We start from the raw sequence: 22,986 nt of genomic DNA, 5'->3' as shown, positions 1-22,986 counted from the left end.
TTGGGTGTATAGTGTGTCATTGTGTGTGTGTGTGGTTGGGTGTATAGTGTGTCATTGTGTGTGTGGTTGGGTGTATAGTGTGTCATTGTGTGTATGGTTGGGTGTATGGTGTGTCATTGTGTGTGTGTGTGTGTGGTTGGGTGTATAGTGTCATTGTGTGTGTGTGTGCGGTTGGATGTATAGTGTGTCATTGTGTGTGTGTGGTTGGGTGTATAGTGTGTCATTGTGTGTGTGTGTGTATAGTGTGTCATTGTGTGTGTGTGTGGTTGGGTGTATAGTGTGTCATTGTGTGTGTGTGGTTGGGTGTATAGTGTGTCATTGTGTGTGTGTGGTTGGGTGTATAGTGTGTCATTGTGTGTGTGTGTGGTTGGGTGTATATTGTGTCATTGTGTGTGTGTGTGGTTGGGTGTATAGTGTGTCATTGTGTGTGTGTGGTTGGGTGTATAGTGTGTCATTGTGTGTGTGTGTGGTTGGGTGTATAGTGTGTCATTGTTTGTGTGTGTGGTTGGGTGTATAGTGTGTCATTGTGTGTGTGGTTGGGTGTATAGTGTGTCATTGTGTGTATGGTTGGGTGTATAGTGTGTCATTGTGTGTGTGTGTGGTTGGGTGTATAGTGTCATTGTGTGTGTGTGTGCGGTTGAATGTATAGTGTGTCATTGTGTGTGTGTGGTTGGGTGTATAGTGTGTCATTGTGTGTGTGTGTGTATAGTGTGTCATTGTGTGTGTGTGTGGTTGGGTGTATAGTGTGTCATTGTGTGTGTGTGGTTGGGTGTATAGTGTGTCATTGTGTGTGTGTGGTTGGGTGTATAGTGTGTCATTGTGTGTGTGTGTGGTTGGGTGTATATTGTGTCATTGTGTGTGTGTGTGGTTGGGTGTATAGTGTCATTGTGTGTGTGTGTGCGGTTGAATGTATAGTGTGTCATTGTGTGTGTGTGGTTGGGTGTATAGTGTGTCATTGTGTGTGTGTGTGTATAGTGTGTCATTGTGTGTGTGTGTGGTTGGGTGTATAGTGTGTCATTGTGTGTGTGTGGTTGGGTGTATAGTGTGTCATTGTGTGTGTGTGTGGTTGGGTGTATAGTGTGTCATTGTGTGTGTGTGGTTGGGTGTATAGTGTGTCATTGTGTGTGTGTGGTTGGGTGTATAGTGTGTCATTGTGTGTGTGTGTGGTTGGGTGTATATTGTGTCATTGTGTGTGTGTGTGGTTGGGTGTATAGTGTCATTGTGTGTGTGTGTGCGGTTGAATGTATAGTGTGTCATTGTGTGTGTGTGGTTGGGTGTATAGTGTGTCATTGTGTGTGTGTGTGTATAGTGTGTCATTGTGTGTGTGTGTGGTTGGGTGTATAGTGTGTCATTGTGTGTGTGTGGTTGGGTGTATAGTGTGTCATTGTGTGTGTGTGTGGTTGGGTGTATAGTGTGTCATTGTGTGTGTGGTTGGGTGTATAGTGTGTCATTGTGTGTATGGTTGGGTGTATAGTGTGTCATTGTGTGTGTGTGTGTGTGGTTGGGTGTATAGTGTCATTGTGTGTGTGTGTGCGGTTGGATGTATAGTGTGTCATTGTGTGTGTGTGGTTGGGTGTATAGTGTGTCATTGTGTGTGTGTGTGTATATATAGTGTGTCATTGTGTGTGTGTGTGGTTGGGTGTATAGTGTGTCATTGTGTGTGTGTGGTTGGGTGTATAGTGTGTCATTGTGTGTGTGTGGTTGGGTGTATAGTGTGTCATTGTGTGTGTGTGTGGTTGGGTGTATATTGTGTCATTGTGTGTGTGTGTGGTTGGGTGTATAGTGTGTCATTGTGTGTGTGTGGTTGGGTGTATAGTGTGTCATTGTGTGTGTGTGTGGTTGGGTGTATAGTGTGTCATTGTGTGTGTGTGGTTGGGTGTATAGTGTGTCATTGTGTGTGTGGTTGGGTGTATAGTGTGTCATTGTGTGTATGGTTGGGTGTATAGTGTGTCATTGTGTGTGTGTGTGTGGTTGGGTGTATAGTGTCATTGTGTGTGTGTGTGCGGTTGAATGTATAGTGTGTCATTGTGTGTGTGTGGTTGGGTGTATAGTGTGTCATTGTGTGTGTGTGTGTATAGTGTGTCATTGTGTGTGTGTGTGGTTGGGTGTATAGTGTGTCATTGTGTGTGTGTGGTTGGGTGTATAGTGTGTCATTGTGTGTGTGTGGTTGGGTGTATAGTGTGTCATTGTGTGTGTGTGTGGTTGGGTGTATAGTGTGTCATTGTGTGTGTGTGTGGTTGGGTGTATATTGTGTCATTGTGTGTGTGTGTGGTTGGGTGTATAGTGTGTCTGTGTGTGTGTGGTTGGGTGTATAGTGTGTCATTGTGTGTGTGGTTGGGTGTATAGTGTGTCATTGTGTGTATGGTTGGGTGTATAGTGTGTCATTGTGTGTGTGTGTGTGGTTGGGTGTATAGTGGCATTGTGTGTGTGTGTGGTTGGATGTATAGTGTGTCATTGTGTGTGTGTGTGTAGTTGGGTGTATAGTGTGTGTCTCTGTGTGTGTGTGTCTAGGTCGTGTCTGCATTAAGTGAGAACATCACGAATTCCACCGGGCGCGAGTAGGGTTCAGGCCACACCATGCTCTTGTAAGTACACCGTTGCGGCCTTCACAGGTGACCTCTGACAGCACTTGCCCCAACAGTATCGAGGCTATGCAGGGGGTGGGCATCTTTGTTTTCCGCTGTAAATCTGCGTGTGTCTCTTGTCTGTGCGAGCGTGTCTGCCTGTGTATCGTCGATGTATGTGTGCACCCGTCTGTCTTCCTTGCTTGCATCGCATTTTTCTCGAATCATGATGCCGAAACGTAAGGCCGCGCGCACTCTCTCGACTAGAGAGAGAGAGAGGACGACTCAGAGAGAGAGAGAACGACTCAGAGAGAGAGAACGACTCAGAGAGAGAGAGGACGACTCAGAGAGAGAGGACGACTCAGAGAGAGAGAGAGAGAGGACGACTCAGAGAGCGAGAGAGGACGACTCAGAGAGAGAGGACGACTCAGAGAGAGAGAGAACGACTCAGAGAGAGAGGACGACTCAGAGAGAGAGAACGACTCAGAGAGAGAGAGGACGACTCAGAGAGAGAGGACGACTCAGAGAGAGAGGACGACTCAGAGAGAGAGAGGACGACTCACAGAGAGAGAGAGGACGACTCAGAGAGAGAGCGAGAGGACGACTCAGAGAGAGAGAGAACAACTGATTATCAACGTGCTGATAGATGTTTAAACGTGTGGGGAGGAAACCGGAGCGCTCAGAACACCCTCACGTGCGAGGGGGTAACACTCTCTCACGTACAGGTGGTACGGGTGGACTCCACATTGCATTACTGCTGTACGTATGTTGAACTTCTTTCGCACCGTACGTAGCCAACCGTGCTCATCGGAGGTGCCGGGGGGAGTTGGGAGGAAGAACATTCACCACCGAGCTCCACAGTTGTTGTTGTTTTAAGATTACAGGTGTAGAACGTCGAATTATTCATTCAAATCTGTGTCGGCGTCTAAATTCATTCAGGGGGTTTCTTGGCCGAGTTTTGTATCGAACGGATTTGAGGTGATCACCCAACATGAAAGAGAATGGAAACAAAAATCGATATTCATAGTCAGTTGGAACAGATGGGGATTAGTCCACAATTTTGCCGCACCACCTCCTCCCGGCGAGCCACAGTAGATGACCCTCACGGTGGGGGAAGGGAATTTCACTACCATCTCTGTGTGATCCTCCAACCCTCGCTATTGCCTCCACCATGGGCCACGTGGGGCGTAGCGAACCACCGGTATCCGTCTGGCTCTCCGTCATCATTTGAACACGTGGTAGTATAAGTAGTAGTGGGGTGTTCTTCACGGAGACACACACTTTGTACTTGGAGGCAAGGCGTTTATTTAACAACCCCAGCAGGGTAACTCCCTTAAACGTACAACGTAGCTAACTAGCCCCCAACAAGGGTCACTACATAACGTACAGCACAGTTAACTCTGTACTCTGGTCCACGACTATAACCATGCAATGGGATACTACATAGCGGTAACCACCGCGGGGTAACTGTATACCCGGACCGGGTCCGTTGAGACACTGCCTGGTCTACGACGAATAAACCCCGAAGCCACCGAGACCGAAGAGACGGACACGGCGAGTTGATTCCCAGAAGAAAGCAGCCCAGATAGCTCTCGGGAATCGTCTCTCATCCTCCTCAGCGTGGCCTGGCTCCGCCCTCGGCCACGCCCCCTTCTGGATCTTACCAGAAGAACGAGGACCCTACACCACGTGTCCCATTACCTCTTCTGTCTGGTCACGTGTTCACTCAGACTCAGCATTCACCAGAGCCACGTCCCTCATGGACTCCCCTTGGTGCCCAAGCAGACGCCTGCTGACAGAGAGGGCCACTCACACCCCTGGTTCTCCTTGGGACTGCAACTGGCGCAACACGCCGTAGTGACCCAATATATGTCACTACAGTAGTAGTAGTAGTATTAGTTGTAGTATAAGTAGTATTAGTATTAGTAGTAGTATGAGTAGTAGTAGTAGTATAAGTAGTAGTAGAAGTAGTAGAAGTAGTAGTGTAAGTAGTAGAAGTAGTAGTTGTATAAGTAGTGGTATAAGTAGTAGTAGAAGTAGTAGAAGTAGTAGTGTAAGTAGTAGTATAAGTATAAGTAGTAGTAGTATAAGTAGTAGTATAAGTAGTAGTAGTGTAAGTAGTAGTAGAAGTAGTAGTATAAGTAGAAGTAGTAGTAGAAGTAGTAGAAGTAGTAATAGAAGTAGTATAAGTAGTAGTAGTAGTAGAAGTAGTAGTGTAAGTAGTAGTAGAAGTAGTAGTAGAAGTAGTGTAAGTAGTAGTGTAAGTAGTAGTAAAAGTAGTAGTGTAAGTAATCGTAGAAGTAGTAGTAGTATAAGTCGTATATATGAATGTGTCGTTAAACCCGCCACGACCACCCGGACACAGCCAATGAGCAGGAAGGTTTGTAACGTAAACAAAATGTGGCAAGTATCAGAATAGGTTTGTACCTATTCTGGCATCAACACAGGAGGTGTGAAGATGTTCAAACACCAAACAGAAACCTTTTGCAATGAATCGTGTCTGCATTAACCGCACACAGCACTTGTGGTGAGCATGCAAATGCAAACACGCTTTGATAATAATATATGGCGTTGTCTTTTAAATTGATTGGTTGACACCAGAGACAGCCTTCTTTAGGGCCTAGACTTCTTTAGGGCCTAGTCTCACCACCGGTGTTTGACCGTTTAGATCGTTTAAAAACAACAACAACAACAACCTTAAGAATGGATCCGTGGTAAAATGCGTGTAAAACCTCACAACAACATTTAACGATAAGAGTCTTGCGACGTTTCGCCGGCGATTTCAACAACAGCGGTAGTCAGCTTCGTCAGGCGATGAGCCAGAATTGTGAAACGTCTTCCCGTTTCCATCTTTAAAAAAAAAAAAAACACAGTTTAACACGTGGGCTTCCGCGACCAATATTATTCATAATCAAGGTTTTTTGGCAAATCGCCCGATGCTGCTGGATGTAATAACCTGCGAAACTTCGTACTTCTTAAATTGTAAATGTTGTGGATATACTCTCCAACACTACACTATATGCTACACTATACACTACACACTACACTATACACTACACTATACACTACATTATACACTACACTATACACTACACTATGCACTACACTATACACTACACTATACACTATACGCTACAATATACACTACACTATACACTACACTATACACTACACTATACACTACATTATACACTACACACTACACTATACACTACACTATGCACTACACTATACACTACACACTACACTATACACTACACTATACACTACATTATACACTACACACTACACTATACACTACACTATACACTACACACTACACTATACACTACACTATGCACTACACTATACACTACACTATACACTATACGCTACAATATACACTACACTATACACTACACTATACATTACACTATACACTGCACACTACACTACACACTACACTATACACTACACTATACACTACACACTACACTATACACTACACTATACACTATACGCTACAATATACACTACACTATACACTACACTATACACTACACTATACACTACATTATACACTACACACTACACTATACACTACACTATGCACTACACTATACACTACACACTACACTATACACTACACTATACACTACATTATACACTACACACTACACTATACACTACACTATACACTACACACTACACTATACACTACACTATGCACTACACTATACACTACACTATACACTATACGCTACAATATACACTACACTATACACTACACTATACACTACACTATACACTGCACACTACACTACACACTACACTATACACTACACTATACACTACACACTACACTATACACTACACTATGCACTTTACGCTACAATATACACTACACTATACACTACACTATACACTACACTATACACTACACTATACACTGCACACTACACTACACTACACACTACACTATACACTACACACTACACTATACACTACACTATACACTACATTATACACTACACACTACACTATACACTACACTATGCACTACACTATACACTACACTATACGCTACAATATACACTACACTATACACTACACTATACACTACACTATACACTGCACACTACACTACACACTACACTATACACTACACTATACACTACACACTACACTATACACTACACTATACACTACACTACACACTATACTAGTAACTCATTGGCGTATTGTTAACGTGACAGCCCTTACTAATTGGCTATCGGGTGGTGGAGGGTTACGACACATTTATATTTACGCGATCTAACCCAAAAACTTTGAAAAACAACAACAACCACTTTTATAACGAAGCCATCATCTTTCATTGCGATCGGGCTTTCGTAGCACGCTGCACGCGCCTGATGATTGCCAAGCAGGCAGGGAGTTACCACTGATTCAGAGCGCACTCGCTAAGACGCCCAGAATCATAATATTGTATTTGGACTGCAAGATTAATCCGATGAGCTGTAAAGCTCTTTTTTTCTCTCACAGACGTCCACTCGGGGCACGGGATAAGAACGTTACAACAGCAAACAGCACCAAAAAAACACGACGGTCGTGCCAAGTACAGGAAAGGTGAACAAATCACCCAAACACACACACACAAATACAACCACTAAGCCACCCCCATCCTTACCAGGCAAAGCCCCACTGGCTTATTAACTTATTTGTCAGAAGCCACCCGGCCACCACAAATGATAAGCAGCTCAATGTATTCATCCCAACTCCGGGTTGTTGTGCGTTCCCCCACCCCTCGTGACCAGCGTGGTGAAGTATGGTCAAACGAGCCCTACTGGTGACCCACACGGCGTGGGAGTGGGGGGAGGGGGCTCCATCCAGCAGTGGATTGACGGAGGGGGACCGCAGATTAATTAATTATTATTTCTATTGCTTTGCATGCCTGCCCCCACCACCCCCCTTCCTAACCACTGTGCTGTCAGCCATGGTCGATCCACTGCTGGATGAAGGCCTCCCTCCCTTCCCAAGCCGCCACCTCCACATCTCCCGAATCCTGTGGCGTAAGAAATCAATAATCCACCCGGCACCTGGACATGGACTCACATTATCGACACCTCTACAAACGCAAATATAGATGTTGGTGTTCATAGTAGGGGGCCATCCATCTCTCGTACGTACGCATGGGGGGGGGAGGAGGGGGTTAACCCAAACGCGTGCGTATGGAGGGGGGGGGGTCTACTGACAATGAGTCAGATAGTCCGGCGGTGGACTATCTGCTTAAACGCGTCAATATTATTAATCCTTGATCGGTTCTGCGTGGATTAAATATCGGCCGTTCTATAGAATTCTGGGAGGGGGGTGTGGTGTAAAAAGTCCGCGTGCCTACAGGGAGAGGTCAAGTTTTGGCCGATTTTTGCGTGCCTACTCAATGGGTGGCCCCTAAAGGGGTTTTTTTAGGGGTGGGTGGGGGGTTTAGATCGCGCATTTACAAATTGTAAATGTCGTGGATTTACTCTCCAACACACCGGTGGGCCGATGTGGTAACTAATTGTCGCGTTGTTCACGTGACAAACCTTACTGGCCGTGTCGGGTGGTGGAGGGTTACGACACAACATTTATACGAACACAAAAAAAAACCTTTATCGTGAATATTGGCCACGAAAGCCTGCTACGTGTTAAATAGATGTAGTAATGTACAAACCCTTGTGTTAGTAAAGAATATATAAGAATATACACAATACACTCGGATATACAGTGCTACTGACAAATGCCTCCTAGTGATATCCTTAATTGTCATTCATTTTAATATAAAGAATTTTATTCATTTATCCAGAGTCCTGCTGCTACATTGCGCTGTGTTTTTTTAAAAATTGACGATGATGATGATGAGTTGTGGCAGATAATCGGAGTACCCGGAGGAAAAATAAAAACCCCCACGCCTTGCGCGAGGGAGCAACGCTCGATCCCCCGTGCAGACGGCAAAAAGCCGACGGCGACTGCTCCACGCGTCGCTGTCGCTGCTCCCTCCCCCTGCCGTGCCACGGGATGCGGACACCCTCCACGACGCTCACCACGCGGGCGGGAAGGGAGTTACACGGCGACATCCGTGCGTGATCCACCAACCCTAGCTGCTGCTGCTGCTGCCTTCCACACTGCTGCTGGATGATCTCTCCTCGTCCTTAAAACCTTCACCATCCTCTCCCTTTCTCCCTTCCTCGCCATCCTCCCCCTACCATCAACCCTTGCTCGCCATCCTCCCCCTACCATCAACCCCTTCCTCGCCATCCTCCCCCTACCATCAACCTCTTGCTCGCCATCCCCCCCCCAACACTCAAACCCCCCACCCCCCATTTCACCCCATCAGCCAATCACCGATGTACAATCCACACATCTCGCGAAGCGCTTTGACCAAAGCGCTCAATAAATAAGTCAACATCCTCGGTCAAAGATGTCGAGGCGGCCACGTGCGAGCAGGCGGCGTGTGAGCCACCATCGCAGGGACAATTGACGATGGTGACGACGGTGGTGGTGACGGTGATGATGACGGTAGTGGTGGTGGTGGTGGTGATGACGATGGTGGTGGTGGTGGTGACGATGATGATGACGGTGGTGGTGACGATGATGATGACGGTAGTGGTGGTGGTGGTGATGACGATGGTGGTGATGACGATGGTGTTGGTGGTGGTGGTGGTGACGATGATGATGACGGTGGTGGTGACGATGATGATGACGGTGGTGGTGACGATGACGACGGTGGTGGTGACGATGACGACGGTGGTGGTGACGATGACGATATTGATGACGATGGTGGTGGTGATAACGACGATGACAACGACGACTGTGGTGGTGGTGGTGACGATGACGACGGTGGTTGAGACGATGACGATGACAACGACGGTGGTGGTGGTGACGGTGACGATGACGATGACGACGGTGGTGGTGGTGACGATGACGATGACGACTGTGGTGGTGGTGGTGGTGACGATGACGACGGTGGTGGTGGTGACGATGGTGGTGGTGACGACGACGGTGGTGGTGGTGACGATGACGATGACGACTGTGGTGGTGGTGGTGACGATGACGACGGTGGTTGAGACGATGACAACGACGGTGGTGGTGGTGACGGTGACGATGACGATGACGACGGTGGTGGTGGTGACGATGACGACGGTGGTAGTGGAGACGATGGTGGTGGTGACGACGACGACGGTGGTGGTGGTGACGAATTACACACGCGCGTACATTCACGCGCAGTTAACGCATAAAGACAAAGCCCCCCCCGCCAGCCCGTATTGCCTCAACAGACTGTTGGGGACAAGTGCAGTGAGCGGCGAGGCAATGTTGGTGGACAACAACACCCCTGTTCGTCAGTGAACAAGAGCTTTACAGATCATCGGATTACTCCGGTATGAACTAATTCCGATTCTGATTCAACACCAAGCCCCCCCTCTCCCTGACCTCCTTTGTCCACGACACTACCACACAGATGCAAAGACAAAGATCCCCCGTATAGTCTGTAACAGACTGTTGAGGCAAGTGCTGTTAGCGAGCACCTATGCAGGCCGGAACGGTACACGAGGGGGTGGGTGGCCAGCACCACGCCCGACCGCCTTTGTCTCCCCAGTGGCGATGTTTACACACCGCACCAGGTACTTATTTGAGGCTGAGTCGACCTAGGGGAGGTCCAGGACCGGTTCAGATAATCGTCACTGGGTGTTGGCCGTGAGCGGGAATCGAATCGCGCTGCGCTATGAACCTGGATCTACCAGGTGCATAGCGCAGCGCGCTAACCGCTACACCACCGCTCCCCCACACGCACACACGCATATATATACACACACACACAAACACCGGTCAACGCTGGTTCATCCACCTTCTTTCGCACCGTACGTAGCCCAAACGCGGCCAATCGGAGGTGCGCGTGTAAGGGCGACAACACTGAACGCGGAGAGTTCTAAAGAGCGGAGCTTTCAATCTTCCTAATCTCCAAAGGAAGAGCGTTCCAGACGGCCGCAAAAGCGTATCCGAGTTGGCGTGATACAGAGCACAAGCATCCCTCCGTGATATGAATACGAATTCCTGCAGTCACGAAAGCTATAAGTCAATATGTATCCCTCCGTGAATAATCGCAATTGGCGAGCACCGATTAATTATGAAGGATCCTCTGAGCACGTGGTGGCGATGTGGTCAGGACCCCCCCCCCCCGCGCGCCCGCCTTTGTCTCCCCGGCGCCGATGTTTACGGACGCCGCATTAGGGCATCGCTCTTCGGAGGAGTATTCGATACGACCTCTGGGAGGTGTCGGCACCGGTTCGGATGTCACTCGCCACTGATGTTGGCCGTTTCCGGGAATCGAATTTGGGTCTTCGGGTTATGCACACAGACTCGCACGCACGCACACACACACGCACACAGACTCGCACACACAGACTCACACGCACGCCCACACACAGACTCGCACGCACGCACACACACACGCACACAGACTCGCACACACACACACAGACTCGCACGCACACGCACGCCCACACACAGACTCGCACGCACACACACGGGCACACAGGCTAGCACGCACGCACACAGACTCGCACGCACGCCCACACACAGACTCGCACGCACACAGACTCGCACACGCACGTACACACACAGACTCGCAGGCACACACACGCACACAGACTGGCACACAAACACTCACACACACACACGCATGCACACTCACGGGCATAGCCGCATGGACACACAGACGCGTGCACACACCACAGACGCGTGCACACACAGCCGCGTGCACACACAGACGCGTGCACACACCACACACGCGTGCCAACACAAAGACGCGCACACTCAGAACGATGCACCATATATACACAACAAATGACAAATGTCCCCGGTATAGTCTTCACGGACTGTTGGGGCAAGTTAGCGAGCACCTATCAAAGCCGGGAACGGCCACACGAGGAATGGACACACGCAGACACAAAGGCAAAGATCCCCCGTGTAGCCTTAACAGACTGTTGGGGCAAGTGCTGAAAGCGAGCACCTATGAAGGCCGGCACGGCGCACGAGGTGGCGTCTGGCCACCACCACGCCCGGCCGCTTTTGTCTCTTCCCAGTGGCGATGTTTTTTACACACCGCACCAGGTACTCATTTGAGGCTGAGTCGACCAAGGGGAGGCCCAGGACCGGTTCAGAGAAGCGTCACCGCCGATGTTGGCCGTGAGCGGGAATCGAACTCGGGTGGGCAGATTCGCAGCGCTGCCCACTCGCTACACTACCGCTCCCCAACACACACACGCGCATACCACCCACAGCGTAATACACACGGAGACATACGTATGCGTCTATGTGTGTGCGTGTGTACGTGTGCGACACGCAAATCATGCACGGCCGTGTAGCGGCTGGCGCTACGCTGCGCTACGAACCTGACGTCCCGGGTTCGATTCCCGCTCACGGCCAACACCGTTGACGATTATCTGAACCGATCCTGGGCCTCCCCTAGGTCGACTCAGCCTCAAATGAGTACCTGGTGCGATGTGTAAAAACATCGCCACTGGGGAGACAAAGGCGGCCGGGCGTGGTGTTCGCCACCCACCCCCTCGTGTGCCGTTCCGGCCTTTATAGGTGCTGCTCGCTAACAGCACTTGCCCCTACAGTCTGCTAAGGCTATACGGGGGATCTTTGTCTTTGACATACACACACACAATTACACCAAATATTCATATACAGACGCGTACGGCTATTCACACGGACGCATACACAGGGGTATCCATTCACACACACAAACACACATACACAAACACATACACACAAATACACAAACACATACACACACAAACGCATACACAAACACATACAAACACACATACACACACATACACACACTTTAGACGAATACAAAGACAAACAAAAAACCCGTATAGCCTGCAACAGACTGTTGGGGCACGTGCTGTTAGCGAGCAGCACCTATGAAGGTCAGAGCGGCACACGAGGTGACGGGATGGGCCAGCAACCACGCCCGGCCGCCTTTGTCTCCCCCAGTGGCGATGTTTTTTGCGCACCGCACCAAGTACTCTTTTGAGGCTGAGTCGACCTAGGGGAGGCCCAGGACCGGTTCAGATAATCGTCACCGCCGATGTTGGCCGTGAGCGGGAATCGATCTCGGGTCGCCAGGTTCGTGGCGCAGTGTAGCGCTAACCGCTAAACCACCGCTCCCCACACACACCAGCACACACACACAGCACACTCAAATAAACAAATCATATACAAAGATACAAAACAAATCCCCGTGTAGCCTTTAACCGCCTGTTGGGACAAAAGCGCTGTGAAGCCGGCAGGTTCCACGTGACCGGGCCGCCGCCTTTGTCTCTCCAGTGCTGATGATCTGCACAGTACACCAGCTACTCGTTTAAGGCCGAGTCGACCTAGCGGAGAGCCCAGACGGGACAAGATCCGTACGCCTGCACGCACACGCGCGCGTACAAAACCGCGATACGGAATATACGGCGTGTCGATGATACGCACACGATACATCGTATACGATATGCATATGGGGCCGTCCATAAATGACGTCACGCACCTAGGGCGGGGGGGGGGGGTCAGACATTTGTGACGATGTGTGACGAGGGGGGGGGGGGTGAGAAATGTGACGTCACATCAAGATGCGCAACTTTAAATAAATATAGACAACACGTTCTAACTTAATTAAATAGACTTTTTAATAAATGTTTTCTCTTACAACATCAGAGTGCAGCGCTACATTAAATACGCACTACAATGACAATAGTTTAAAGCGATTTGAAGCATGTTTTATTTTTTTGTGGGGGGGGGGGGGCAGAGCTTTGTGACGTCATTTTAGGGGGGTCTGACTTTTTGTGACGCCGTGTGACGAGGGGGGGGGGGTCAAAAATCGTCCAAAATCGCGTGACGTCATTTATGGACGCCCCCTATGATACACATACACGACACATCGTATAGGATATGTACATCATACAGTTACACGATATATCACATATAGGTTTATGATTCATGAACACGATACATCATCAATTGTATGTATATGGTTCATGTAAATGATATATCATGTACGATACGTACAATACTTTATGATGCATGCACACGATGCATCATATATGACATGTATATAATACACGCGTGTACTTTCGGCTTCTGATATGTTTACAAGCGCGTGTGTGTGTGTGCTGTTTCGGCCTTCATAGGTGCTTCTCGCTAACAGCACTTGCCCCAACAGTCTCTTAAGGCTATACGGGGGATCTTTGTCTTTTTCAGAGTACCTGGTGTGGTGTGTGAAACATCACCACTAGGGGAGACAAAGGCGGTCGGGCGTGGTGCTGGCCACCCACCCCCTCGTGTATCGTTCTGACCTTCATAGGTGCTGCTCACAACTTACAGCACTTGCCCCAACAGTCTGTTAAAGGCTACGCGGGGGATCTTTGTCGTTGTGTTTCGCGGTTTAAAAAAAATATATATCATCAATGATGACGATGATGGATGTGCTGTGAAGGACCGTTCCCCGAAACGTCGCCTATTACATAAATCAGTTTAACACGTAGTGGCGGGTTTAACGACGCATTTACATTTACGCGATCTAAATTCCAAACTCCCCCCCCCCTTGTTATGGATATTAGCTAGACACATACTCCTAAGATCACACAGCGATGTTAACGAATCTCAAGGTGGTATCGGGTCACCGTGCGTACGCATTTCGTTACCCTACATTCGACATTCGTACACGTTCGCCTGCAGTAGGCACATTAGCAGTATTTAGGCACCATGATGTGTGTGTGTATATATATACGTATGATTTGTGGTGCTCGTAACTTAATAATGATGTAATCGTCGTGATGATCAGTCTGGAAAATAACGTGACCGAGCCGGGCTCGCGAACGTCACAGGGAATTAATTGTCTTGAAACTGCTGCGATTTGTATTCGTGAAATGATCTGACGCTCCTCGATTTCGTCATTCTGGTGACCCAGTACGCACACAGTACACACATGGTACACATAACAGTAAACACAGTACACACAGTACACATACACAGTACACTAATAGTACACACAGTACACTAATAGTACACACACAGTAGACTCATAGTACACACACAGTACACTAATAGTACACACACAGTACACACACACAGTGCACTAATAGTACACACACAGTATACTAATAGTACACACACAGTACACTAATAGTACGCACAGTACACCTACACAGTACACTAACAGTACACACACAGTATACTAATAGTACACACACAGTACACTAATAGTACACACAGTACACCTACATAGTACACTAACAGTATACACACACAGTACACTCATAGTACACATAGTACACACACAGTACACTAATAGTACACACACAGTACACACACAGTACACTAATAGTACACACAGTACACTAATAGTACACACAGTACACTAATAGTACACACAGTACACATACACAGTACACACACAGTACACTAATAGTACACACACAGTACACACATAGTACGCACACAGTACACTAACAGTACACACAGTACACTAATAGCACACACAGTACACCTACACAGGACACACACAGTACACTCATAGCACGCACACAGTACACTAATAGTACGCACACAGTACACACACAAAGTACATATACACAGTACACACACAGTACACCTACACAGTACACACAGTACACTAATAGTACACACACAGTACACTAATAGTACACACACAGTACCCACACAGTACACTCATAGTACACACAGTTCACTAATAGTATACACACAGTACACACACAGTACACACACAGTAGACTAATAGTACACACACAGTACACCTACACAGTACACTAACAGTATACACAGTACACACACAGTACACTAATAGTACACACAGTACACACACAGTACACTAATAGTACACACACAGTACACACACACAGTACTCACACAGTACACTAATAATACACACACAGTACACACATAGTACATACACAGTACACACACAGTACACTAATAGTACACACACAGTATACACACAGTATACACACATTACACACACACAGTACATACAAACACTAATAGTACACACAGTACACACACATTACACACACAGTACACTAATAGTACACACAGTACACACACAGTACACACAGTACACACACAGTACACACACAGTACACTAATAGTACACACAGTACACACAGTACACACACAGTACACACACAGTACACTAATAGTACACACACAGTACTCACACAGTACACACACACACAGTACACTAATAGTACACACACAGTACACACACAGTACACACACACACAGTACACACACAGTACACACAAACACTAATAGTACACACACAGTACACACACAGTACACTAATAGTACACACAGTACACACACAGTACACACACAGTACACACACACAGTACACTAATAGTACACACAGTACACACACAGTACACACACACAGTACACACACAGTACACTAATAGTACACACAGTACACACGCAGTACACACACACACAGTACACACAGTACACTAATAGTACACACACAGTACACACACACAGTACACACAGTACACACAGTACACACACACAGTACACACACAGTACACACACACAGTACACTAATAGTACACACACAGTACACTAATAGTACACACACAGTACACACACAGTACACACACACAGTACACTAATAATACACACACAGTACAGACACAGTACACACACACAGTACACTAATAGTACACACACAGTACACACAGTACACACACAGTACACTAATAGTACACACACAGTGCACACACAGTACACACACAGTACACTAATAGTACACACAGTACACACAGTACACACACAGTACACACACAGTACACTAATAGTACACACACAGTACACACACAGTACACTAATAGTACACACACAGTACACTAATAGTACACACACAGTACACAGACAGTACACTAATAGTACACACACAGTACACACACAGTACACACACACAGTACACTAATAGTACACACACAGTACACACACAGTACACACACAGTACACTAATAGTACACACAGTACACACACACAGTACACACACACAGTACACACACAGTACACACACAGTACACTAATAGTACACACACAGTACACACACACAGTACACACACACACAGTACACTAATAGTACACACACAGTACACTAATAGTACACACACAGTACACACACGTGCGTGTGCCACCCCAGTAGTTGTTTTGCGCCGATTTCTCTTCGCTTCGTAACGTTTGCCTACTCCTCCTCCTGCTGCTGCTGCTGCTCCTGTAAGATGAGAACTCTCGCAAACGAGTCCAGACGCTGGGTTGGCGGTGGTGGTTGTGGTGGTGGTTCTGGTTGGTGATGGTTGTGGTGGTGGTTGTTGTGGGTGGTAAGGGTCTCTCTCGTAATGAAGTTCCTAGGTCGCTCGAACGATCATGGTGGCAGCGGCTTACAGATCGATCTCTGACATTATCTTTGCGCCTACCAATAAGAACATGTGCACTCTAACGGCCGTAATATAGGGGGGGGGTGGGGGCGGACGGGGGGAAGGGGTCAGATCGCGTAAATATCAATGCGTCGTTTAAACGAAAATATAAAACTCGCCGTTGAATGTGTCGATAAAAGACGCGTTTATATCTTGCGCGATCTCACCCCCTCCGCCCTCTCTCCCCAAACAAACCAAAAAAATAATCCTCTACATCACGGACGATTTTGGTTCCGAAATCCCGACCACGTGCTAATCCGCCAAGGGCGTTCAAAAGTTGCAGTATTTGACCGCGCTCGTTAGAATCAACGGCGGTTCGTTGGCAGAGTAGGGGTCGCCCTTGTTTGACCGTGAGATGATGTTGCGATATAATCATTAGCGAAGGTGGAGCGACGAACGGGTGCAGTGGTGGCGGTGGTGGTGGGGAGCGGTGGTGCAGCGGTTAGCGCTACGCCGCGCTACGAACCCGGCGACCCGAGTTCGTTTCCCGCTCACGGCCACCAGCACTCGGTTGCGACGATTTTCTGAACCGGTCCTGGGACCTCCCCCTAGGTCGACTCGGCCTCAAATGAGTACCCGGTGAGCAGGTTTGTAAAACATCGCCACTGGGGAGACAAAGGCGGCCGGGCGGGGTGTTGGCCACCGACCCCCTCGTGTGCCGTGCCGGTCTTCATAGGTGCTCGTTAAGAGCACTTGCCCCAACAGTCTGTTAAGGCTATACGGGGGATCTTTGTCTTTTGGGGTGGTTGTAGTGGGTGGTCGTGGTGGGTGGTAGTGGTCATTTGATAACGAGTATTATTGTAGCAACAGCGGCGTTCAGTGAGGTTTTTATTATTGCATCCGAGGTCGATTCCCTCTCACGACCACCAACACCCGTGACTCGGTCCTGGGCCTCCTGCCCCTAGGTCGACTCGGCCTCAAACGAGTAACCCGGTGCGGTGTATAACAACAACAACAACATCACCACTGGGGAGACAAAGGCTGCCGGTCGTGGGGTCTGCTACACGACCCCCTCGTGTGCCACAGGTGCTACTCGCCAAAGCCACTTGCCCCAACAGTCTATTCAGGCCATACGGGGGATCTTTGTCTTTCGCTGGTGAATCTTGGTGCGTCTCTGTGTGTGTGCGTGTTTGTCCGTGTCACCGTCTGTGTGTGTGTGTGTGATGACGATGATACATCATCATTGCGATGGTGATCATGGTTCCTCGTGCTGTGCCCTTAACCCATCACTCGAACCGACGTTTGAACGTTAGTAGCAGGTCCGACTCACGTGTAAAAGCCACATTCGTGATGGAAAGAGCTCCATTGTGTATTGGCTAAAATGAATAACTAAAAGCGATTTCGTAATGGAACAAGTTAAAAAAAATGTAAAATAAACTATTTAAATATATAACATATTATATACATATGCGCACACACACACGCGCGTGTGTGTAAATAACAGTCGAGTGAGTATGCAGGCGCGTTGTGCGTTTCTGTTAACGTGAAGAAAACTCCACGCTGATCTCGGCAAACATTGACCCTTCAAATCCCGCGCGCGCTGGATGGCGCAATCAGAATGTTTTTTTTACGCCGGAGGAAATCCGGTGAGCTATGAAGCTCTGTTCCCACGCATGTCCTGACAGCAGCAGCAGCAGCTCGATGCCCCAATGTGGCGGTCCCCCTGCTGCTGCTGCAGCTGCTGCTGACCACGGCGAGAGGGCTGCAGCAGAGAGCGAGAGAGGATTGGCGTCGCGTTCCGCTGTTCCTGCTCCGAGCGCGTGGGAGGAGCGCGCGGGCCACAATGGGTTTACTGTGCGGGTCCATTGGCTTACATTGCCCATAGACTAACATTGCCCATAGACTAACATTGCCCATAGACTAACATGGCACATTTATTAACATTGCCTATAGGCTAACATTGTCCATAGACTAACATTGCCCGTAGACTAACATTGCCCATAGACTAACATTGCCCATAGACTAACATTGCCCATAGACTAGCATTGCCCGTAGACTAACATTGCCCATAGACTAACATTGCCCATAGACTAACATTGCCCATAGACTAACATTGCCCATAGACTAGCATTGCCCGTAGACTAACATTGCCCATAGACTAACATTGCCCATAGACTAACATTGCCCATAGACTAACATAGACTAACATTGCCCATATACTAACATTGCCCATATACTAACATTGCCCATATACAAACATTGCCCATAGACTAACATTGCCCATAGACTAACATTGCCCATAGACTAACATGGCACATTTATTAACATTGCCTATAGACTAACATTGTCCATAGACTAACATTGCCCGTAGACTAACATTGCCCATAGACTAACATTGCCCATAGACTAAAATTGCCCATAGACTAACATAGACTAACATTTCCCATAGACTAACATTGCCCATAGACTAACATAGACTAACATTGCCCATATACTAACATTGCCTATAAACTAGCATTGCCCATATACACACATTGCCCATAGATTAACATTGCCCGTAGACTAACATTGCCCATAGACTAACATTGCCCATATACTAACATTGCCCATAGACTAACATTGCTCATATACTAACATTACCCATAGACTAACATTGCCCATAGACTAACATTGCCCATAGACTAACATTGCCCATATACTAACATTGCCCATAGACTAACATTGCCCATAGACTAACATTGCCCATAGACTAACATTGCCCATAGACTAACATTGCCCATAGACTAACATTGCCCATAGACTAACATTGCCCATAGACTAACATTGCCTATATACTAACATTGCCCATAGACTAACATTGCCCATAGACTAACATTGCCCATATACTAACATTGCCCATAGACTAACATTGCCCATAGACTAACATTGCCCATAGACTTACATTGCCCATAGACTAACATAGATTAACATTGCCCATATACTAACATTGCCCATAGACTAACATTGCCCATATACAAACATTGCCCATAGACTAACATTGCCCATAGACTAACATTGCCCATAGACTAACATGGCACATTTATTAACATTGCCTATAGACTAACATTGTCCATAGACTAACATTGCCCGTAGACTAACATTGCCCATAGACTAACATTGCCCGTAGACTAACATTGTCGATATACTAACATTGCCCGTAGACTAACATTGCCCATAGACTAACATTGCCCATAGACTAAAATTGCCCATAGACTAACATAGACTAACATTTCCCATAGACTAACATTGCCCATAGACTAACATAGACTAACATTGCCCATATACTAACATTGCCCATAAACTAGCATTGCCCATATACACACATTGCCCATAGATTAACATTGCCCGTAGACTAACATTGCCCATAGACTAACATTGCCCATATACTAACATTGCCCATAGACTAACATTGCTCATATACTAACATTACCCATAGACTAACATTGCCCATAGACTAACATTGCCCATAGACTAACATTGCCCATATACTAACATTGCCCATAGACTAACATTGCCCATAGACTAACATTGCCCATATACTAACATTGCCCATAGACTAACATTGCCCATATACTAACATTGCCCATAGACTAACATTGCCCATATACTAACATTACCCATATACTAACATTGCCCATAGACTAACATTGCCCATAGACTAACATTACCCATATACTAACATAGACTAACATTGCCCGCAGACTAACATTACCCATAGACTAACATTACCCATATACTAACATAGACTGACATTGCCCATAGACTGACATTACCCATAGACTAACATCACCCATAGACTAACATTACCCATAGACTAACATTACCCATAGACTAACATTACCCATAGACTTACATTACCCATAGACTAACATTACCCATAGACTAACATTACCCATAGACTAACATTACCCATAGACTAACATTACCCATAGACTAACATTGCCCATAGACTAACATTACCCATAGACTAACATAGACTAACATTACCCATAGACTAACATTACCCATAGACTAACATTACCCATAGACTAACATTACCCATAGACTAACATTACCCATAGACTAACATAGACTAACATTACCCATAGACTAACATAGACTAACATTACCCAGACTAACATTACCCATAGACTAACATTACCCATAGACTAACATTACCCAGACTCACATTACCCATAGACTTACATTACCCATAGACTAACATTACCCATAGACTAACATTGCCCATAGACTAACATTACCCACAGACTAACATTACCCATAGACTAACATAGACTAACATTACCCATAGACTAACATTACCCATAGACTTACATTACCCATAGACTAACATTGCCCATAGACTAACATTACCCACAGACTAACATTGCCCATAGACTAACATAGACTAACATTGCCCATATACTAACATAGACTAACATTACCCACAGACTATTCTGTCCATGCTGACGGCAATGAGTTCAGGGGCTGCTGTCCCTCCCCCGTTGAAGGGGCGCAGCCCACAGTCGGTTCACTACACCCCAAACCTATAGGCGCACAACAAAGACAAAGATCCCCCGTGTAGCCTTAACAGACTGTTGGGGCAAGTGCTGTTAGCGAATAGCGCCTATGAAGACCGAAAGAGCACACGAGGGAGTGGGTGGCCAGCAACCCCGCCCGGCCGCCTTTGTCTCCCGAGCGGCGATGTTTACCACGCACCGCACCAGGTAACTCAATTGAGGCTGAGTCGACCTAGGGGAGGCCCAGCACCGGTTCGAGTGAACCGTCACCGCCGTTGGTGGCCGCGAGCGGGAATCGAAGTCGAGTTGCCGGGGGGGGGGGGGGGTGGGAGGTTTCAGCGGTCAGCGTCGGGGCGCTGACCGCTGCACCACCGCTCCCAACGCGAGTTTGGTGGACAAAGATGAGCGGGCCGGGGGTGGTGGTGGTGGTGTGGCCGGGGGTGGTGGTGTGGGCCGGGAGTGGTGGTGGTGTGGCCGGGGGTGGTGGTGTGGGCCGGGAGTGGTGGTGGTGGTGGTGTGGCCCGGGGTGGTGGTGTGGGCCGAGAGTGGTGGTGTTGGTGGTGTGGCCGCGGGTGGTGGTGGTGTGGCCGAGGGTGGTGGTGGTGTGGCCGAGGGTGGTGGTGGTGTGGCCGAGGGTGGTGGTGTGGGCCGGGAGTGGTGGTGGTGGTGTGGCCGAGGATGGTGGTGGTGGTGTGGCCGAGGGTGGTGGTGGTGTGGCCGAGGGTGGTGGTGGTGTGGTCGGGGGTGGTGGTGGTGGTGGTGGTGGTGTGGGTCGGGGGTGGTGGTGGTGTGGCCGTGGGTGGTGGTGTGGCCGGGCTAGAGCGCTGGCGCAACGAGTCGAGGCAACCCCGAGCTCGATTTCACCGATCGCGGGCAACATCAGTGGCCGTGAATTGCCTGAACGCGGCTCCCTCCCTCCCTCCCACTGCTTTTTGCCAACCCGCAGCGACGAACCGGGGTGATGAAGTATGGTCAAACGAGTCTGGCACGACGGGTACACGACGTGGAGAGGAGGTACCTCATCCAGCAGTAGATAGATCGTGGTACAACTCAAGCTATGCGACTCCAGCTATGATATACAACTCTATGAGACTCATGACTCAAGCTTTGAGACTCAATCTACGATCTACAATCTGTGCTAACCCAATCTATGAGATTCGAGCTACGCCACTCCATCTATCATATACAATCGATGAGACGATAGCGATGATACACAATATATGAGACTCAATTTATGATACACAATCTATGAGACTCAATCTATGAGACTCTAGCTATGATACACAATCTATGAGACCCTAGCTATGATACACAATCTATGAGACTCAAGACTCTAGCTATGATACACAATCTATGAGACTCTAGCTATGATACACAATCTATGAGACTCTAGCTATGATACACAATCTATGAGACTCTAGCTATGATACA

At 47.8% G+C, this 22,986-nt stretch overlaps 1 protein-coding gene and 1 long non-coding RNA gene across 4 annotated transcripts in view; one reads left to right on the top strand and one right to left on the bottom strand.

Annotated features, from left to right (window-relative positions):
* LOC116954274 (forkhead box protein F1-like) overlaps window positions 1–22,986 on the bottom strand; it is a 74,475-nt gene that overhangs the window by 34,276 nt on the left and 17,213 nt on the right. The window lies entirely within an intron of this gene.
* On the top strand, window positions 1,195–8,377 carry LOC142905437 (uncharacterized). The gene is made up of 3 exons (XR_012929614.1): window positions 1,195–2,585; window positions 7,086–7,169; window positions 7,535–8,377. It is a non-coding gene; the product is annotated as an uncharacterized LOC142905437 (long non-coding RNA).

The sequence above is a fragment of the Petromyzon marinus genome, chromosome 54 (genome assembly GCF_048934315.1).
Source record: "Petromyzon marinus isolate PM22_M1 ecotype Great Lakes invasive population chromosome 54, UKy_Petmar_22M1.pri1.0, whole genome shotgun sequence".
Classification (NCBI taxonomy): domain Eukaryota; kingdom Metazoa; phylum Chordata; class Hyperoartia; order Petromyzontiformes; family Petromyzontidae; genus Petromyzon; species Petromyzon marinus.
This window is presented reverse-complemented; position numbering and strand designations above follow the sequence as displayed.